We start from the raw sequence: 22318 nt of genomic DNA, 5'->3' as shown, positions 1-22318 counted from the left end.
GCAGATAATTAGAGCAGAAAAATGTAGTGGATACACTAATTTAATGAACAATACAGGTTAAATTGTCTTTGGTGTGTGTGCCGGTGTTTGGGGAAAGGGAGAGGAAAAGAACAGAGGAAACCATACTTGTGTTAGTTCTTACTCTTCATTTTCTGCTCTGAAAAGTTCAGGTACAACAGCCATCCCAGCACAAAGTTGCAAATGGTAAATGTTACAGTCAATGACTGGCAATAAATCAGGAAATGTGGATTGTTTATTCCCTCCCTTCCCCTGTTGAGGAAGATCAGGAATAGAAAGGCTTTTTAAATTTTTTTTTTTTTTATTTTCCCAACATCATAATTTCTTTCTGCATTTTGCTCTCTCAACTTCCTTTCCCAGCATAGCCTTTGTTCTTTGAAGTTCATTAAGTTTGCAGCTCAGGGAGCATTTAACCATTAAGGACATCTCCACTCAGGAAATGCCCCAGGTACCTGAAGCATAGATTTGGTCTGGTCCTCTCAACCCCTCATAATTACACGTTGTCGTTTTTTCTCTGAGCACTTTGGTCATGAGGCTGAAGACCTAGACCTGTACCAGCTTTGGGTACTGCCAGTATGCCACACCCTGGTAGTTCTTATATCTTAGCATGGGTTTCACATCAACAGAGAGTGGCTCTGAAAGCAGTAGTCCCCCTTCCCCTTCTGTCTTCGGCCCCTTCCCCTTGATTGGAGATTGCAGTTACTCAGCTGCAGGGTCAGCTGACTGCAGTTCACACAGCAGAACACCATCCTGCAAAATCATACCTTATTTTTGTTTCCTTCATTACATGTGGCTACCCAGTCTCAGGGTCAGACCCAAGGCAATTTTTAGGAACATATCCCTGCAGACAGGCAGGTGTTCTGGGAGTGGGACTGCCCACTCCAGGAGTGCCAGTTCGGATGGGCTCCATAGGACTGTAAAAACATAAACCATGAAATTGTGCCCTCAGATTTCCTGATGGACCTGCACACAGTCCTTCCATGTTCATGGATACAATGTGACCTACAGTCGTGAGATATTAATGTTTGGTTCTACTGTGTTGCAACAGCAAAGAGAACTTTTGTCTTCCACATTTTAAATGCATAAATATGGTTCTCCGTAGACCACACATGAGGATGAGTATTGAGGTAAGAGAGAAAGGAATAAAGTAAGGCACAGTGGTTTTAAAACTTTTAAAGCTTTTTCCCCTTGACTGTTTTCCACTGTTCCAGGTGTGTTTTTCTTTTTTTATTTTTCCCATTTCATGTTAATTTGGAAAAACCTGGATTAACAGAATGAAGAGAAAACTGAGGTGGTAGCTTTGTTGCTAGTCTTCTACTAAACATCTTGGAGAGATATAATAATCTGACAAAACTGTGTCTCTTGGAATTTAGATGTAAGATCAGGCTGTGACAGAAGGGCACAAAACATGGTTGCTTTACTAAAACACTAAGTAATGCATGTACATTTGTAAAAGTACATTGTTTATAGAATTCACTGGAAAAAAGGTATAGTTATCTCAGGGTATAATTTGCTCTGAGAAGGAAAATAATGATGTTAATTCACAGCTCTATTAATTACACTGAAAGTGCTATTTTTTAAACATGTCACTTTGAAAACAGCCTTTGTTCTTAATTGTATTTGATTCCAGTAGAGAAGCTGTGTAATTTCCATGGTGGATGAGGTAGCTGTGATACACACTGGAACAAAAGGCTGACTTAGGAAAGGTGGATATATCTGGAATTTGCTGAGTTCTCGCTGCATCTTTGACAGGAACATAGGTCAAGTCAAATATGTAGTCCCACTTCCCTGGCAGTTTGTGAAACCATTCAGTGGGACCAAGATCAGCCTTTAGGTAAGCATGTTACTCGGGTCATGTTCTCCTATCTTTTCTTGTGCTGAATAATACAACCCACTGAGAAGCCAAGCGTTTCCGTGTTGTGAAAACAGTAATTGTAAAGATGGCAAAGTGGTAGGTTACTGCACAGGCAAATATTTTTTACATGATATTTTCAGTCTTAGGAGGACTAGGACTGTTTTTAATCTTAGGGGGATGGATATAGTTTCCTGACTAGTATTCTAGAATAGTACATAGTTAAATTAGTTATTTTAAATATTGCATAAGTTTCAGTAAATACCTTTTTATTTGCTACCAGCAAATATTCAATTTCATCAATAAATTCACCAGGTTATAGGTTTTCTTCTTTTTGAACTGAATCTGAACATGAACAAGTCCTATCTGTGGACTGATACCACAGATACCAGTACCAAGGGAAAGTATTAACTGCATATGAAATTTGAAAAAGTATAGATGTATGTTACTTACTTTTTCTGGTAGCAGATGGTGCTGAAAGAAGATTAGTTCAAAGTGGTCATTCTAGAATGATGTGGAGATCAAGCAAACAAATTTATGTCTTAAGACAAATGGTTTGCAGTAACAGAGTCTTTTAATGTGACATATTGATGATAGTTTAAATATTGACTAAAAATTTTCTGTGGTGTCCAATATTCATGCATACAAGTAGACCTGTTGATGTCAAAAGTTTCAGGTTAATGCTCTTTGCCTATTTATTATTTTTATAATAACTATTTCCCTTAAAATCCTCACAAGATGAGCTAGTGATAGTGTTACTAAAACTGAACATAATGAAAGAGAAAACTGAGGCACAATCAAACCACTTTCTGCAGTGATATCAGTAAGAGGTTATCTCTAAAACTCCAAAAGATAGTGTAATAACTTTGTCTTGGATTCTTTTCAAAGCTTGGTCTGTTCTGACACCATGCTTAGATCCATCTGGCTTCTAAATATGCATTTCTGCTCAGACTGTGGGGAGTTGGGAAGCCCTGGCTGCTTTTTGAGGGGAGCAGCCTTTCCTTCAGCTACGTCTTCTGGTGAGGTTTTCCTGTAAGAGAGCTCACACAACTCATGAATATATTTCTCTATATGAGATAATCTCAGCGTGCAAAAATTTTACATGGTCTGAACTTCTGTGGGAAAATTTTAAGGAATTCACCTAACTGAACGCTGCTGGGCCAGGCCGACCCATTTCCCGGTTGCTCTTCCTGCAGGTTGCTGGCCTGGGATGGAGTGATCTCTGTAGCAATGTGCAACTGTGCCATGGAGATGGCTGCTTAGAAGTGAGATGAACCCTAAGAATTACAGTGGCAAAACTCACACAATGACGATAAAATGTAATGCTGAATAAAAAGGGTGTCTGCAGTTACCCTTTATGTGGTCATGTAATATCACTTACAAAATTAGAAAGATTTTTTCACTTGTGTGAAACATTCATTTAAAACCCCTGAATAGAAATATTTTAGCTTTGTTAAGCTAAATTGAATTATTATCAAGTAAGAAAACAAAATTGTTATTGGCAGATTCTGTAAATGTACATATTCACATGTGAATAATGTTCTAAAAACATACACCATATTTTACTGGGTGTTGAAGTACATCACATTCTCTTATACCAGGACCATTCTTTTTGTCCTCCAACAAATAAATCTTTCCTTTTAAAGGGTAAGAAATGAGAACCATGATAGTAGGTCATTGAATAATATATACCTGCTCTCACTTGTTTAAATTACATTTCCTCTTTACACTGTGGCTCAGCAGTATCTGGAGACTATTGTTCCCTGGGCTAATGCAATCTTTCCACACGAAAAGCTCTTGATCTGTTTCTTATCTACACTCCAGTTGCTGGCACCAGTGTTTCATCTGTTTGGTGCTAAAATGCACAGAAAGCAAATACATATCATTTTGGTGTTGAGGTATCCTTCCTCTAGAATCTTTAGGTCGGTTTATTTTCACTAAGTGGAGTTTTTCCTGTCACCAATATACATGCCCTCATGTCCTTCAACCTAGAGAGAGAGGGCAAAATGAAAAAAGGGAGAGTCTATGCAGCTTCAAAAGCAAGGAGCCATGCTGCCTTTCAAACAAAGGTAGTGAGACCTGCCTTGTGCATGTGAGCACATACAGAATTATTACATCTTTATTATTGAACACTATTACATGCATGTATATACACACATTCACTCATTTCACTTGCAACATGACAGCTATTAACAAGTGTGTTATCTAAAATAAATAAAAAAAGATCTGGTACTGTTTGACACTAAAAGCTTTTTTTCTGCTATTAGCACCAATGCAAGCCCATGCTGAAAATTAGCTAACAGAATTAGTTCAATTTGTCATGTTCTTTTTTAATCTTGAGCTTTTATGAGGTTTCTACAGGTTTTCATTTAAAAATGCACATCTGCATAACGGATTGATTTTTTTTCGTAAAAGCAACGGCTTGTGTGGTCTCATTAACTTGAACTGGTATGACTTGTCACTTGACATTTCTGAAAAATCAGATTCACATCAATCTAGCAAAATTCATTACACTTTAACTTATAGCATGACATTTTGAAATCTGAAATATCTCTTAGATCTCATTCAAGTAAACTCAGAGGTTATTTTATGACTATTAAAAGTAAAATATTGTCAAAAGATATTTTCAATAAAACCCAGATTTCCTCATATTTAATTTTCCCTGTAAAACCCTACAAATCTCTCAACATCAGAGATCATTAAAAAAAAATTTTAAAAATACTGAGGTGATGAACTGCCACAACATCTTAGCCACACACATGGACAGACTATTCAATTAACAGGCTACTAATAGAACTGTAAAGCATAATGTTGAAAACTTTCAGTTACTTGCCACAAGGAGTGTACTGTATCAGTCAGAACAAAAAGAATGCAAGAAGATACCAAAAGTAATGCTTGTAATTTACCGATCCTGTGCTAAAAAAATTAAATACTGCAGTATCTAATTATAAGCTTTTATATGAATAATTTGAGAGAAAGCTGGAGCTTATAAGAAGACAATTTTCGTACAATAATAGGTCTGACTTGTCATACACCTCTTTTTATTCATATTATTGTTAATTTTAAGAATAAATACTTTCAAGTACATTCACATGTACTATTTAATTATCAATACTTTATAACATCATATTTGTGTAGTCACTCTATTGGTATTATAATTACTTGTTTTTAATTAAAATTAATACAAAATTTGGCATATGTAAAAACCCTAGCATTATATAGAGATAATTATTTATATAGAAAGCTAAGTCTCTCATTACTGTGGGAGATAAAAGGGCCTTTAACAGTAGGAATGTTATCAGCCACTAGTGACCAACTGTCTTTTCCCCAATAATTAAAGCAGCAAGTAAATGTACCCAAATTTGGCCTTTTTAGCCTCTGCAGTTATGCAGACTCTGTGCTGACTGTAGACAGTAGTGAAAGATACTGGCAATACGCCAGGGACATTTCTCCCAGTCTTAAATAAATACCATAGAATTGTAATCAACATATTGTGCAAGGATCCTGCTGAGCTATATTTATTTTCATAATGAGCGTTTTTAAACATTTGAAATAGGAATTGAAATCATAAATCGTTTTTATAAGGGATTAAAAAATGTGAAATACTCCAATATTTGCCTTTGAAGGTTTGCTTTTGTAGACAACTGTGGTCAAAACCAGCTTTTGAGATAAAGTTATTAATTCTTTCATTTTGCTGAATCTTCATGGGCTTTTGAATCAGTGGTCTAGTGACTAGTGGTTCTAATTCCCTGGACTATTTCACTGTCTCCTTTACATTAGGAGACAGTTTTGCAGCATCAGTACCTGGAGAATGCGTATGAACTGAATTTTAGGCTTATTCTCTGAAGACAGGTCAGGTTTACTTATGCCTGAGTGGGGTTTCCATTTACAATAGCTCTGGAGCCCACTGGTGTGGTAGGCTGCAAGAAGGTTTGCTGGATTAAGGCTACTATCGTGAGTATATGTCTTTATTTCCAAAACATGTCCTGTTTGTATTATTTTTGAAAGGTTACTGAACAACTTGAAATGACACTAACTGACCAGCTGGCCTAAAAGATTTATCACCAGGAGGTTCATTAGCATCTCTATTTCAGTCTTGCATCCAGTTCCCTCATATTGTTGCAGCTACAAAAAAATACAGCCCATTTGAGATTTAATTCCTCAAACAGAGCTCACTGTGAGTGGTGTTTAGTGACCTCACTAAGCATATAGTCCAGATTTTAAAAGAAATATATAGGTCTCAAGATAATGAAAAGCTTCATGCTTTCTAGCAGACATTGGCAATTACCTGTGTAAGTGCTTTGGAAAATTTTTTAGAGCATGTTTCTATGCTGCAAAGCGCCTAAATACCAATTCACTTAAGTAAATAACTCATCATAACCATATGACCTACTACAAACTCCTGAAAATCAAAAGCAAAAGAAGCATTAAGGGCAGCATTTGAACAGGCTGTGAATTAGGGCCACCTGTGCAAATCCAAGGGGTATAGAGCTGAGATACTCAGCAGAAGAGATTAGAACATGGGGGCTGTAGTCATATCTGAGTACATCTCCCCCCTTTCATCAGCTCATGGCTCGCTGTTCTCCCTGGGGCAGACAGCTTGTCACCTCAATTTAGGAGACAGCAAGGTGACAGTAAGATTTGGCTCAGTGAGACTTGCCCTTGTCAATGCAGTTCTTGCTTTGGGGACTCTGTGTTTAAATGCTCATTAAGAAGATTTTACACATTACCTTTTTCTCTTCTTCAGATCTATTACAAAATTACAATACTGTTTGGGATTTAGTTCACTAAGTTAATTATCACTTGTGAAGCTCTACCTTCCCCCACCTACCCTTTTTTTTTCTACAGCTATTTAGACATGGCGTTTTTCTTCATAGCAGCAGACCTGTTAAAGTCCCAATTTACTAACATTTAAAATGTTTTGTCATCTCATGTATCTCCCTGAGTTTCTTTCAGTCAGTTGGGTGTTGCCAGAATTCTGTTAGAATTGATCAAACCCTTGCTTCAGGATGTCGTGTTTACTAGATGATAATAGTGGTAGTTGGTGGTTTTGAACAAAGGCTGCTGAAATCAGCAGAAAGAATCCAATCCCTCTGAGAAAATGAATATTCAGAAAACAGTGTCTTACCAAGGATACAGCATTAATTTGTTAGAAGTGGAGTCAACATGCATTATCTGCTGTGTGCAGGCCAAAACTGCTGTTTGAAATTTACCTGAGCAATAAAAGGAAAAAGATCTAGCTAGGAAAGTAAATAATTGAAAGTATTAAAGTGGGAGGTTTCCTACCCATATAAGCCATCTAAACATTTTTCCCTGAATACACACTTTGGAAATTGCCAGAAAAAACACGGAGTAGGAATTTCAATCACGGCAAGCTATGAAAACAACTGTAAGAATTTATTCCACTTGCAAATCAGCACCAGTACTTTTCCCTCCTTTCGGGTGACACGGTGCTATAGTTACCCATAATAGACACTATAGTAGACACCGTGCAGTGTTGGTAAAGGAAGTCTCCCCAGAAAGGCTGTGATGGAAATGTGGCAGTCCAGATATGAGTCTGGGCCCTCTCTGCTCACTGAGGTGGTGACAGCAGCACCAGCCACATGTTGCAGTTGAGGCTGCCCCATGGAGGAAGCACATCTCCCTCCTCCTCCTTCACCTCTCACACACACCTGCCTATATGGCAGATGCTCCTTTCCCTACCTCCACGATGTGCCTGGACGTGCAGATAACCCTACATGTAGGAATGATCTTCTCCAAATCCCTGTGGGTGCTGTGGTGCAATGGTGTGTCACTCCTTTCTGTGCCGCACACCTCTGTGCCTTTGGTTAGAAAGGTGGAGGAAGGTAACTTGTGGTACTTTTTGCCATCTCTAAGACACAGCAATACTCTAAGTCCTATGAAGGCAAAATCTGCCTCCTGCCTTGCCTTTGCCTTGGGTGAGGTAGCAGTGGGGTTCACACTGGTCCTATGCAAGCACCCACACAAGAGCTATTTTCATGGGGGAAAACGGGATTGTGGGGGAGATGGAAGAATCTCTTAGGATGAATTTTGCTTGCAGGCAACATGTTGGTTCAATCTGCGCTAAGTGAACAATAATAGAGCAGATGAAAAGGAAGCCCAAAACAATGGAATTACTTACTTCAAAGGCTGAAGTTCAGTCCCTATTTAAATGTAGATTTATTTTTCTTAAGCTGAAGATAACTTACTGTGGGATCATCTAATAAGTCATGTATTCTCCATTACCCAAAGTTTCAAAATCAGGATGTGAGGTCTTTCTAAAAGACATCCTAACTAAACCATAAATTACACAAACATTGAATTTCTAACAAAATTTGCAATATTATCACAAAACCTCTGTGTTGGTCTCTCAAAAAATACAGGTCTCTTGTTTATGCAGTGTTGCAGAGTGACAATTGTCCAGGAGAGAAAAAATTTCACTTCGAATACCAAGACTGGCTGGTATCCTTAGTGCTAACCTACAGATCCTGATGGGATCACTTGCATTTTGTGTAAATACACTCTGAAAGAAATTACTAAAACCACTCTCAGAGGACAAGTTCTACAAGTTAAACATAATCATATACAGTGTACGCAACCAGTTTTTCATAGTAATGCATCTTGCCTATCCTAGAAGTACCTGTTTATGACAATATGCTCTTATTTAATTTAGTAAACTAGGGTATTTATCAAAGATGCAGAAGTATGTGTTTGTCTTTCCAGGTGAAAATAATGTGTTAACAGCTTTTGAATTATACACAGTGTACATAGCACATTCTTTAGACCTCAGAAATAGAGAGGAGCAGCAGTTTTGTTTATAGGCACAAAACCTGACCTTCTATTATCAGGTTTGCTCACAATTGCTAATTTCTTCTAAACATTGATGTTTCAGCTCTTTGAATATTGTTTTGTTTTGCAAGTAATTTGTTAGAATTATGAGAGCTCTCTGAAGAACAAAACACTATTCCATGTGAAAAGAGGGGTATGAGTTGTACCTTACTTTCTTCCAAAGCAAACACTTTGAATTTTGGATCCCTAGCCTTGATCTACCTTTCCCAAATCTTCGTTCGCGAATACTGGCCATGACATGACATGTAATTCAACTATATTTTGTCCCCCTGAATTATTATTGCTTCACTTTTCCAAGAAATTCCTAGGAGCTACTGTTGGTAGTTGCTATTTACACTCTTTTTCTCTCTTTACACTCACTCTTTTACATTGATTTCACTGTCAATTTAAATGCTGTTGAAAATAAATCATAGGCTATATGCAGGTTGGTCCGGTTTCATCTCTTTTAAAATCTCATTTTTGTTGTAGTTTTTACAAATTCGGGCTACCTATCACAGAGATGAATTTAAAACGAGCACATGTTTACTAGTTCTTCCATCATTACAAATACTAACATTTATTTCACCAACTCATGTGATACAGTCCCACATGAATTAGTTTAACTGAGCTAATTAGTGTTTCTCTCCACCTTCATGTTTGCTACCTTAATCAGATGAGAATTCTGCTTCTACTGTATGTTCCAGAGAACTCTGGAATTCATAACTCTGTTTGAATTATTTTCTTACTTTATGTATGCTTCAGAAATACAACTAATTTGTAAATCAGAATTTTATAATTCATTTTGTTTATTAAATACTTTAAGAGATATGAGCGGGGTGTTTTTTAATGTTTTTTGAACTCAGTCACTCATACATTTCAGCTGTGGTGGCCTCCTTAAAATTGCTGCTTTTATGCAAATGGCTCTGTACCTCTCTAGGTTGCATAGTTCACACGGCATCACAGAATATGACTTCTGAGGTCACCAGGTACAATCCCATGCTTAAAGAAGGTCTTTGCACGTAAACCAGGTTGTCAGGAGCCATATCCAGAAGAGTTTTAGATGTCTCCAAGGACAGAGACCACCTTTCTGGATCACCTGTTCCAGTATCCAACTTTGCTCATGGAGAGTTCTTTTTTTCCCTTGTAGATTTGACTTTCCTGTGACTTGTATCTGTTGTTTCACATCCATCCACTGTGCCTCTACAAGGAGAGTTTGGCTCTGTCTTCCCTGTGTTCACCCATGTAACAGGGAAGGGTGGAAAAAACCAGGGGAGAAACAGGTTTGAGGGATCCTGGTACGTGAATAAACCAAACACCGTTGCTAGTTGGCAAAACAATAGCTATTTATTAGAAAAAGGTGGCAAACAGGGAAAAAAGGTGAATAAAAACAGGCGCCTGAGGGAAAAGAATTAGGGCAAGGAGGAAAAAGTGCATAAAAACCCAAGTAAGATATCTTGACACCCTACTCACCTAGGTGTCACCTATAAGAAAGTCTTACCCACTCTAATTAGTACTAAAGCCTCTTTGAAGCAGCTGCGTGTTCCGGAGGGGTGGCAGGCTCCCACTTCAGCAGGTGCCCCCACTAAAAGCAATTCAGTCCGTCCTGAAGAGCCAACGACCACCTCCAAGACACGAGTCTGCCTTTTTAAAGTTTATTGAGAGCACCTGCCCCGGGGAGGTGTGGCCAGCACCGCCCTGTCAGGGGCTCTCAATCCCACCCCTTCTGTTATGTAAGTGCACCCCTCCTGCGCATGCGTGAGCATCTGGAAATCCCCTGACGCAGGCGCAGTGAATTGGGGGGGGGTCTTTCCAATTGAGTCTGGGGGATGGCCTTCAGCACCATCACCATCACTTTGTCCTCCAACTGCCCTTGACGAGCAATGGGCCAATCACAACAGACCAATTAAAATAGTTTACACAGAAACTCTCCCTCCAAGGCCAAATTCACTGCTCTATCAGCAGACTTGGCAGGAGAAAACATAAACTTTCGCAGGTGGCTAGGGACAAACACAGTCCAAAAAATAACATCCCAACTTCGCCCCGATACAACCCATGAGGTAGAGAGCAAGAGTATTATGTCAGTATGTCCATAACGCACTGAATTTACGTTAGCCAAATTTGGTTTCAGAAGAGGAATGTAGAGGAATTCCTGCTTACCTGGTCATTTTGTGTCACTAGAAATTGAAAATTACCATCTGTCCATTTTTCTGCCTCTAGGATTGTCCTTCTTACACTGCAAGCTTCCCACCATACTCTATACTGGTAGTTGCCATTGGTGAAAAAATATGATTGGCACGTGGTTCTTTTAAACTGGAAAATGCACACCTATCCTGGGTGTGGTTTCCTGTTTTCCTAGACCAAATGGCCTGTGTGTAAGTCCCTCAGCTTTTACTATATTCCTGCTTCCTCCAAAAATCTTTGTCATGCAGATTTTTTACTATTATCTGGAATTTTTTCACGATATGCACCATCTTAGAAAAAAATATCTGTATTAGGACTCATGTCTCATTCAATTAAATATACACATACACATACACATATACATATACATATACATATATATAAAAGTGCAGGAAGTTGAGTGAAAGAGCCCTACGAGAATAAAGCAAACACACTAAAACTTGCCCTTATGACCTGACCAGTGACTGAATGCTGGGGAGAGGCAGAACAATGAAACAGAACAATGGTGTAAGGTCAAATGCTTCACTACCTGGCCTGACCACGCTCCCAATTCATTTTACTTTTGTTCACTTTGACAAAGGTGAACAAACTGACCATTTTTGATGGTACGTGAAACTGTCAGCTTGAAACACTAATGACTATATAAAGGGCATCTAGGAATCCTCAGAACAGTTCCTTAGAACTAGAGGGCTGGGAATTACTGATGTTAATCGCCCTGGGATTTCAGGTTTTAATTATCCTCAGGAAATCTTTCACAGGGTGCCATGAGTTCAGTAGATACAAGTTCTCTGATAACCATAATGGTTAACGAGTATTGTAAGAAAAATCCCAGTACTGGTAACAAGCATAACTACATTTATAGCCTACTTTTGGTCACTGATATTAACTCCTAGCTTTTCCACAAGATGCATCTCAAGGTGCTTTGGTTTGTTTTGTAGTTGTAAAATGTAATAGCCTCTCCTAAGTGCAGGATATCTTCTTGAAGCAGAACAATTAATTTCAGTAGTTATGTGACTTTTGGTTTGCTAAGTCGTTCAAGATATGTTATTAGTTCACAGCTGGGCTTTTGTCTGCCTAACAATTCATAGGGAGAAGAAAGCAAATGGCAGAAGTATGGCCAAAGTCTGTATGCAAAGATGATTTTCAAGGAAAGTAAATTCATTGCAAACATGAAATTTTACCTGGTGAGCCTGCATACTTATTCTGTGGACCAGACCACTTGGTTATACATTGATGAATTATAATCTCCTCTGTAGAAACCTGTGGTGCTGTGTCATAATTTTTCAAATGAACTTGGTACCACAACATGTTGGTTTATTTTCAACTTTTCGAAAGTTCTTAGCTTTTAGCTAAACTGTCCTTGTACTGCCCCTGTGTTCACAGCAGCTTGTTTTCCCTTTGGATGAGAGAGTGAGAGCTGGCTCTAATGACTGATCTTATTCCCTCTATCTTTTTGCTTCCTCTACATCAAGTATCTAAACTATCAACAATTAAAGGGAATTTGCAATTCCCTGGGTAACGTAAACATTTGTAGTTAGTAATTACAGAGGCTTTTCGCTTTCCTGGCCCTGAAGAAAATGAGCTGCTGAGAACTAATAAATGCTGCTTCTAAGGTTTTGTGGTATCCTTCTGACGACCAATTCCCTTTTAAGCATTTTTCTGATACTTCCCCCCAGTGACGACCTACAAAATGTCAGAAGTGTTAGGTGTCTAGAAGTAAGCGAGGTCTCTCTGTCAAATCTTTCTCTCTTAAAAAACAAAAGGAGCATAATTCTCAGATCTGAGGGCATGTGAGTTCCAAAAGGGAGGTGGGGAAGGATTTGCTATTCCTGGCATGAAGTCCTTCAAGGGTCATTCTAACCCGTTGTACATTCTAGAGCATCTTGCTCTAGACAAATTACAACTCAATGAAACCAGCTTCAGTGCCTGAAGTAGCAGCTGAGCCAGACAAAGGCACTGTGCTGAAGCCAGAGATAGGACACATCATTCTTGGCCTTGTGTCAAAACACAGAGTCCTAATTTATTCAGCAATTAATCCCTACCTCCTAGCAGAAATCAAACTGCTGCAGCTAAGCTTGACCACTGGTTATGAGGGGTCATGATCCACATCTGAGATATTGGTATTAGGCATGGCATGACTGCAGTGCTTCATCTGTTTCCCCACGAGCCAAGTTTTGCCAGCAAACCTGCTCCAGCATGGGCTTCTCTCTTCATGGGTCCACAGCTCCTGCCAGGAGCCTGCTCCAGCACAGGCTTTCCATGGTGGATGGAAGCTTCCCATACTTCCCAGTGCAGCCTCCTACAGGTACATCCACCTGCTCAAGACCAGAGCAAGTCGTCCACAGGCTGCAGGTGGATCTTTGCTCCCCCGTGGACCTCCATGGGCTGCAGAAGCCAAGCTGTCTGGACCACCTCCTCCCATTCCTTCTTCATTGTCCTTGGTGTCTGTAGAGCTGTTTCTCTCACATATTCTCACTCCTCTCTCCAGCTGAAGTTGAACAGCTGTTTCCCCCCCTCTTCCTATGTTATCCTAGAGGCACTAACACCATTGGCCATGTGCTCACCCTGGGCCAGCAGCATGTCTGTCTTGGAGCCTGATGGCACTGACTCTATCAGGCATGGGGACAGCTTCTGGTATCTTCTCACAGAAGACACCCAGTAGCACCACCACTCCCACCCACCCCTCCACCCTCCACCCCCTCCTGCTACCAAAACCTTGCCATGCAAATGTAACACATGGGGGATGTTTGGCCTGTTGAAAGGAGGACTATCTTCTATATGTAAAGGCTACTGCAGAGAAAAAGAGGGTTTTCTGTGCTCTATGTCCACAGTGACAGAAATGAGATGAATCCCAAGCTAGAGAGGTTCAGATGGGGTATTAGAATGAATTTGCCAAGGCTCTGAAATGCTAGAATGAATCTTTATCACTAGAAGACTTTAAGAGCAGGCTGGATTATGGCTGAGGTCATGGATGCTTTCTAAATTTCTGAGACTTCTTTCAACTCCATTATTAGATGTTTCTATAATAACTGATGCTGTACCATTCCTTTCCTTAGGACTTCATACATGCAGGCAAAATTTACCTTAAGAGCCTGTCCTGGTATTGGCTGGGATGGAGTTTCTTTTGTTTTTAGTAACTGGTACAGTGCTGTGTTTTTTGGATTTAGTATGAGAGTAATGTTGATAACACACTGATGTTTTGGTTGTTGCTAAGAAGTGTTTACCCTGAGTCAGGGCCTTTTCAGTGTCTCATGCTCTGCTAATGAGGAGGTGCACAGAAAGCTGGGATGGAGCACAGCCAGAACAGGATGTCCCAAACTGGCTAAAGGGATATTCCACACTGCAGAGCATCACAGCCAGGATATAAACTGGGGAGAGTTGGCTGGGGGCTGATTGCTGTTTGGGGATGGGCTGGGTATCCATCAGTGAGTGGTGGGCAACTGCCTTGTGTATCACTTGTTTCTCTTGGGTCTGTTACTCTCCTTATAATTACAATGATTACTCTTAATAATATTATCAGAATAACAACAACTGCAATGATGAGAGTAACAGCAACAACAATAATAACAATAATAGTGACAACAACAACAATGATAATATTATCACTACTATTAATAATACTCTGTTTCAATTAATACATGGTTCTATCTCAATCCACAAGATTTACCTTTTCTTTCTGATTCTTCTCCCCACCAGGGTGGGGGAAGTGAGTGAATGGCTGTATGGTATTTAATTGCTTAATTTAGTCCAGTGAACACTTAAAACTAGAACTTATTTTATAGGTGTTAAATGTCCAATAATTAACATTACTGCCTTTGGTAAAAATAAAACAGGAACATCTCTTAGAGAGAAATTAATATTAATAGAATATTAGCAACAGAATCAAAGTCAAATCACAGCACTGTTTGGTCTCCTAATTAATTTGACTACCTTACAGTAGGATCATTTTTTTTCCAAGGCTCTTACATCTACTCTAATTCTTATGATAAATCCTCACAATTGTAATTATAGTATAATTTACATTTCACTTAAGAAAATCATTTAAGTGTGATCAATGTAAGTATAGGCAATTCAGAAGATCAAGTAATTACTTAAGATGCCAGTATGTTAAATAAGCATCTGTCTTGATTTGGACAGTATGTCAATTAAAACTTAGCTGAAGTACTACTTACTAAAAGTTACAGCCTGGGTTTTAATACTGTCAGATGTGCTAAGTAAAGGAAGTAAGTTCACCTCTGCTTTAAGCTTTCATAAACCTGAATAACTCAGGAGAGTGATACATGAATGTTTGATCATACGGTCCTTGGACCAAAAATAAAGATGCCATCCCGTGCCATGACTGAGGGAAGGGGTGGCAGTGGAAATGAAATCTGTCATCACAAGGTGATTATTTCTCAGTGGAGCAGGAGACCTTCCTGGCCCACAGAACTGCCATTTAATTTGTACCTGATTGAGCCAGCAAGTATTAAGCCAGCCAAAAATCACTAAAATATATTTGCCTAAGAAGAAAGAACTAAAAAGTGCTTCCAACATTTGAGTGAAAAGCTAAAACTACCAGTAACAAACACTGTTTGTCTATTGCCATGGTAATACAATGACATTCCTGCCTCCGTGCTGTCATTTTCCATTATGGCAGCTGTAATGTCACAAACGCACTTTTATTTTGAAGGTAAAACAGAAAAAAGAAAGAGAGTGAAACATACTACTACTGTTGACATGCTTCAGTGCTAAATAGATGTGCAAAAAATATGCATTGCATCTTAACTTTGGCTTAACTTTGTCAATAGACTGTAAAGTCGTTCTCTATATACAGAAAAATTTAAATAGGCAAAAACTTAGAAATATTAGTAAGGAATGAGGCATCTTGCTCACTCCATCAAAAAAAAACAAAAAACTCAACTTCCTTTTGGCTCCTGTGGCCTTGTGGCCTATTTGAAGTACTGGTTTCCTTGGAAATTCTCAGAAGCACAGATGCTAGAGGTGGAAAAGACTTATGAGGTCACCTAAAACATTACCTCTCCAGCACAAAAAAGGTTTTGTGTTGTCAAGGTTTTTTCCAAGAGAAAGTTATGTTCATAGTTAGCTTTCTTCCTTCCTCAGGTTAGACCTAAAGCTACTCTTTAGGAAGGTGTTTATTTCTTTGAAGTTGCTACAGGGGGCACTATCTATCCAAAGCTAAGGTGTACTCCAGACACTTCTTATAAAGATGATTCTCCACTTTCAGTAACTATATTTGAACAAAACTTCATCTTTAGAACAGGTAGATTTTAGGGGACAATATTTCTCTTTTATAGAGAAACTATATATAAAGAAACTTTTATAACTAATTATCACTTTAGGTTTTGTATATAACAATTGAAGTCACTCATGTAAATTAATGCGAGTTCACTAAACTCAGTGGATCTTTTGCCATCTGCAGCACTGGAATATGCTAGAAACTGTGTTTGCTAAAAACATTCAATCACTTTTTTTTTTTTTTTTTTTTTTTTTTTTTTTTTTTTTTTTTTTTTTTTTTTTTTTTTTTTTTGTTAGGCTTCCAGCAGCTTTCATGTTACTAGCCTAACAGAAAATGTATGGCTATTAACTAAGAAGGTGATATTTCTTCTCCTGTTCTCATCCTTAGAGAATATCTCCTTCCCAAATGTTTTTGTTTCCTGTGTGTAAAATGCAGATAATGGTAATCCTTTGTAAAGAGCTTTGAAATCTGTGTTTGAAACATGCTGTTCATAGCAATAGCCTGCAGGCTATTGCTACTTTCAAATGGACTGCCACCCTGATAGGGCAGAGGAGGTGCTGTTAATCCTGAAGATGTAGAACAAGGCTTCAGACTTGGCTCCCCCGCTCACTAGCCTGTCAGGCATGTACAAAGCTTGTCTTATTTTTCCTTTGAGGAGACATGGTCTGAGATACTGAGCACTGAGAGAACAAATCTGATTCTCAGTTTAGTGGTGCTAACAATAAATATTGTGATTGTTTTAAAAATAATTGTACTGACCTTTAAGAGGGCTGCCAGAATCTGGGCTGGGCTTTTGCAATGAATTTATTCAATAAATGACATTACAAAAAGGTTGCATTTCCTTCCTACCCACAGCCTAAATATAAACTGATTAGACATTAAAGACAAAATAATGTAAGCCTCATTTATCATCAATGCAATCATACAATTACATTGTGCACTTGAAATAAATTTGCCCACTTTTACTGTAATTGCCAAGAATATTCTGGCTCTTGTCTCTAAAAATCATTGTTTTTTCATCTCTTGCTAATGTCCTTGAGGGAGGAATGCAGGGGGTTCTTAAGGCTGAGAAAGATATTGTTGTTATTCCATAAACCTCTCTGAATAAACAGTAGTGATTCTTTGCTCCATGAGTGTTTACAATTTTATTTGGTTATTTTTTTTCAGTGGGAAAATTATTGCATCTGTCTCTAAGTTGAACGCATCTGAGATTTCGGACTCATATGGTAAATCTGGATATCAGAAAACCTGAAGGAAGAATTAAACATTCACTTGGGTGCTCTTTGCCTCTCTTACTCCCTAAGGACTTCCTGCTATACTGGCTCCCTGGGAGTTGCCATTTCAGAGGGTTATAGTAGATCGAAACAGAATCACTTAGCCTTCCATAGGCTTTCTCTTTTTTGGTGATGGGATATTAGGAGGAAATTGCTGTAGAAATTGCTGTTTGAGTCTTTTCTGCTTTTGATATTCCTTCCCTGCAAAGTAGACCTGTGCAGCAATGTTGCAGAAGGCGGAAGGATGGTGACAAGTAGGCTTAAGGTGCATTCGAAATTATACATGAGAGCTTGAAATAAATTCTTTTTCTTCCCTGCCCAGCCATCTCTGCTTTAATTGTGTTCCTTAAATGACTGAAAATTGGTTAAAGATGGAGGAGGCTCCCTCACATACACTGAGGCAGACTGCACATACAAAGGAGATGGTGCTGCCTCTCAACTTTTCTAGGTTCTCCATGGGAACCACTGGTCCAGGAAAACCTAATGTAATAGCGGAAGTGGTGGTGGAATGGTCTGAAGTTCTAGAAAGCAGGGCTTGATTCTTATCCTGCAATTTTGGAATATACCTAAAACCAGCCTCTGATGTAGCCATTGTGTAAACTAGCAGTGTACTTTGTTTCTGAGGTCTGGACTTGTGCTTTGTGAGAGTTCAACACTTTTGATTATGTACTTTAATTATCGGTCTTAAAATCTGGAGGAAAACAGAAAAGGACTGCTTGCTGTAAATAGCTGTGTCACTTTCCATGTGCTGAGATGTATTGCTAAAATGCAGCCTAGGCTATTTTGTTTTCATTTATTCTTATCTCTGTGAGTCCTGTGAGTGCTATTCACTTTGTAGTTGGTTGGGGTTTTTTTCTCCCTTTCTTGTTTCTACTTTTGGCCTGCAGGTTTATGAAAAGAAGCAGTGCTTCCTATTGAATTTCATACCACTGCACTTTTCGCTAGTGATTTATTTGAGACCAGTTTTTCAATTTGTGGTTCACATAAGATGTAAGAAAATTATGTATAAAATGCTTGTGTTTAGATAAAAAACCACAAGTCCACAAACATACACTCATATACAAAGTGGAGCACAACCATAAAGTAAATTTCTCCTGAACTGTGCAAGAAAAGAAACAAGCTGTATGTTATCTTATGCCGAACCTACCTTGAAATATAGCTTTCCTTTACTGGGAAACAAGGCAGAGGGGGGAAAGAAGTAATGTTGCTTGGTTTTAATAAAAAAAAAATATTTGCTTTAAGATGTGTTTTTGAATTTAAGTGTATGGAATCTCAACATCTCTCATATTTCTGTAGAAAACTGTCAGGCAAAATTTATCAGAACAGAACAACAGATTTTGGGAGAAGTTTTCTTTCTGCCTTCTGGTGCTGTATTTGTTTTCTGTGAAACTGTGTGGAAAGAAAAATTCTTAGAGAAGAATGTGCACAGTTTCTGTTTTCGATATAGTGTACTTGCTATGAAGACTTTTGGCTCTAATGTAATCCTGACCTTTCCTCTGAAACCTGTGAAAGTTTGTAAAGTTTTAAAAGTCAAAATTTGTGTAGGGGTGTTGTGCATTTAAAGTAAAGGAACTGAAAAGATGAGGTCCCTATACCTTTAGTGTAAAAGGCCACAAAGATGATCAGAGGGCTCTGATCTTCTTCTCCTATGGAGACAGGCTGCAAGAGTTAGGGTTGCTCAGTCTGGAGAAGAGAAGGCTCTGGGGAGATCTCATAGCTGCCTTTCAGAACTTAAAGGGGCCTAGTAAAAAGAGAGGGAACAACCTCTAACATGGACAGATGTCAATACCACAAGGGGAATAGTTTTAAACTAAAAGAGAAGAGACTTAGGTAGAAATTCTTTACTGTGAGAGTGTTGAGGCACTGGAACAGGTTGCCCAGAGAAGCTCTGGATGACCCATTCCTGGAAGTGTTCAAGGTTTGAGCAACCTGATCTAGTGGGAGGTGTCCCTGCCCATGGCAGGGAGGTTGGAACTAGATAATCTTTAAGATCCCTTCCAACCCAAGCCATTCTATTCTACAAAGAAAAATAAAAGAATTTTACTTGGGCTTTTCACTTAGGCCAAATAATTTTATCATGTACCCTTCTGATCTCATGCACCCTTTTGTTAAATCAACTGGCCATTTATTGAGTGAGACATCCTTACTGTTCTAAATTGTACCCCATGGAGACCTTATTCAGTTTAGCTTACACTCTCAGTGGAGAGCCAGAAGTATTTATTATGAGGTCTGAACAGCAGGATGATAATTTACACTGTTTTGGAGATTCTGTGTAACCCTTTTACATCTTGTCATAAAAAATAACGGTCTTAAGCAACATATCCACACAAACCCAAGAGATCACTCTTTCTGTGAATGTCACAATTTTGTAACAGAACAAATTACATAGGACTGGTTACAAAGAAATTGAAAAAATGCATAAACTATTGTTGATTTCAATGGGCTTCACAGCCAACTTAGTGTTTGGACTAAGTTTCTGCATGTGCATGTTTGCCCACATACACAAAACATTACATAATGTTTCTTATCTTCTTAATGTTTCGTAGAGAGTTTATTATGCTTTTCAAAAGCAGGATGAAACATGAAAAAACATTGCACAACTAAGGAAATCACTCCCACTTCTCACACGTTACCTGATGTAACATGACAGTAGACAGCAGAGATGTTCTTTCCTATTAAGTAAAATACAACTTATGTCAATTAAATAATTGACCAGGTGCCTCTAAGAAATAGGTGTATATCAGGGGAAATGTCATGCCAAGAACATTCAGTTTGCATTAGTAAAAACTTAGAAACAACTGAGGTAACAGAAAAATGTGATGATATTAAAATGAACTTATTACATCTCTAGGAAACACCTTTAATTGTTCAGATTCAATTTTACATTATCCAGGAGAAGAAAGGAGGAGCATGTACTAATATTTATGAAGAGTTGTGAGCACTAAACTGCTAGTCCTAAAATAAAGTGTGTTCAGATTAAGATTTTGCTTTATCAGCTATAAGGAGAGGATACAACTGGGACTTTCAGATCACAGCTCATATTCTCTCCTAAAATACAGTTCATCTCTTATGCTTAAGGCAGCCATTTTTGAAAGATAGACTTGTATTAAGAGAATTACAAAAGCTAAATTTTATTTTAAATTTTACAGGTAAACACTACATAAAATTTTTAATAATACTCTAAGTTATTGTTTCTTTGTTTTCTGCCATTGCTTCTGAGTCAAACTTCTATTTATTTTCCTAAATAACTCCCATTAATTTTTAAAGAATACAAATGTTCAACAGACTAAAGATAAAATGACTTAAATTTTTCTCTAAGCAGGGTCATAATTTAAAAAATAATTGCAAAAAAGTCAATTGATTTGAACTTGAGGCTAACCCAAGCCTGTTTAGAAATATGAATTTTAAAATAGCCTTGATATCTGCAGTCATATTAGCTTATCGATCTTCTATCAGCTGGGATGCTTTGGCTGCCACTTCAAGTATTAGGCATCAGTCTGAGTTGGAAGCAAGCTGGGAAATAACACTTCAGGAACAGCCTGAACTTTTCCCCACACACTTTTCTCTTAAAAAAAAAAAAAAGAGTGGTGTTCTTGTTGGGAAGACTCCTGCAGTCTCACTCTGCTGAGACAGTCCTGAATAGAGTATGGTACAGTCAAGAGCTTCATTGTAGGCTCTGACTTACTGAGTTACAGCAAAGGGAAATTCATGTTCCTTTTTATAGCAGCAGCACATTTCTGTGACACATCATTCCTTAACATCTGATGACAACTGGCAATAAGGCAATTAGGAAGATGCAAATGCTGTCTTGAATTATAAATAGTCTATTAAACGCAAAAAGTGTTATGTTCTCTGTTGGACTGTCCTGTTGCTGCATTGTGCACTCCAAACCAGGAAATGCCCAAGTTAAGTGTCCTTTAATCTGCCCTCTGGTGTATATGGATTACAATACAGTCTTTAATTACATGATTTCAACAATTTCTCATATAATAGAGTGCAAAAACATCCCATAGTTTTCAATTTTAGCAAGAAAAACAAAGATTACTGCAGTACTCCTTTTTTCCCCTTCTATACAAATTAGATGGTCATGACATTTCTAATGCTCTAAATACTGAGTTAAAAAATTGCAGTACAAAAGCATGATTAAAATAAATATTTGTGGCAAATAGAACATATATATATAGATGAAAAAACTTGTCAGAATAAATTCTTCTTTTGTAATTTATATTTTAGATGGTTTTTATTTAATTTTTAACAAACATGTTTAGTAATGGGAAAAAATCTTTCCTTGAAATGTCTCTATATAAAAATGCTATAACAAAGCTGGATTTTGTTGAGCATTGTTACCACTATGTTATTACTGTAACTACTGTGTGTCCTAATTGCTATTTTTTTTTACATTTTTGTATTCAGAACATCCATTAAACGAGGGGAGTGCTACTCCCTTTTGTGAGATGGAGAAATAAAGCACAAAGACATAGGTTCCTAAATGTCTTTAGCACTCACACTGCCTTCTTCACTGATGTTCTTGACATAGTTGGAGCTCAAGAACATATAAACAAGTTGCATTTAAATACTAGACATGATGGGCACTGATTGTTGGGAAAACAGCCTGGACTGTGCAAGTTGTCAGAGAAGAATCCTCTCTCAGGTGCTAGTCCATACTAAGAAGTGCCTCGTGCCGCTGGGCCCATGCTAAGTTGTCCATCCTTCCTTCTCTGATAGCTTTCCCGGACCAGGTTGCTTTCTCCGCTGGCAGTCCAGCCTGGGCTAGTGGCTTGACTGCTTAGCACAGATAAATCTATTTTACCTTACTCAAACTATTCAAAGCTCTGCAAAATCCTAAACTCTTGGCTCCATTTGCAGTCAGTTAGTACCACTACAGGCATCAGGAGTACAAGGTCAGGCAGTACCACTGCTGCCTCTCAT

Source organism: Lepidothrix coronata, unplaced genomic scaffold (genome assembly GCF_001604755.1).
Source record: "Lepidothrix coronata isolate B3197 unplaced genomic scaffold, Lepidothrix_coronata-1.0 Scaffold0, whole genome shotgun sequence".
NCBI lineage: Eukaryota > Metazoa > Chordata > Aves > Passeriformes > Pipridae > Lepidothrix > Lepidothrix coronata.
This window is presented reverse-complemented; position numbering follows the sequence as displayed.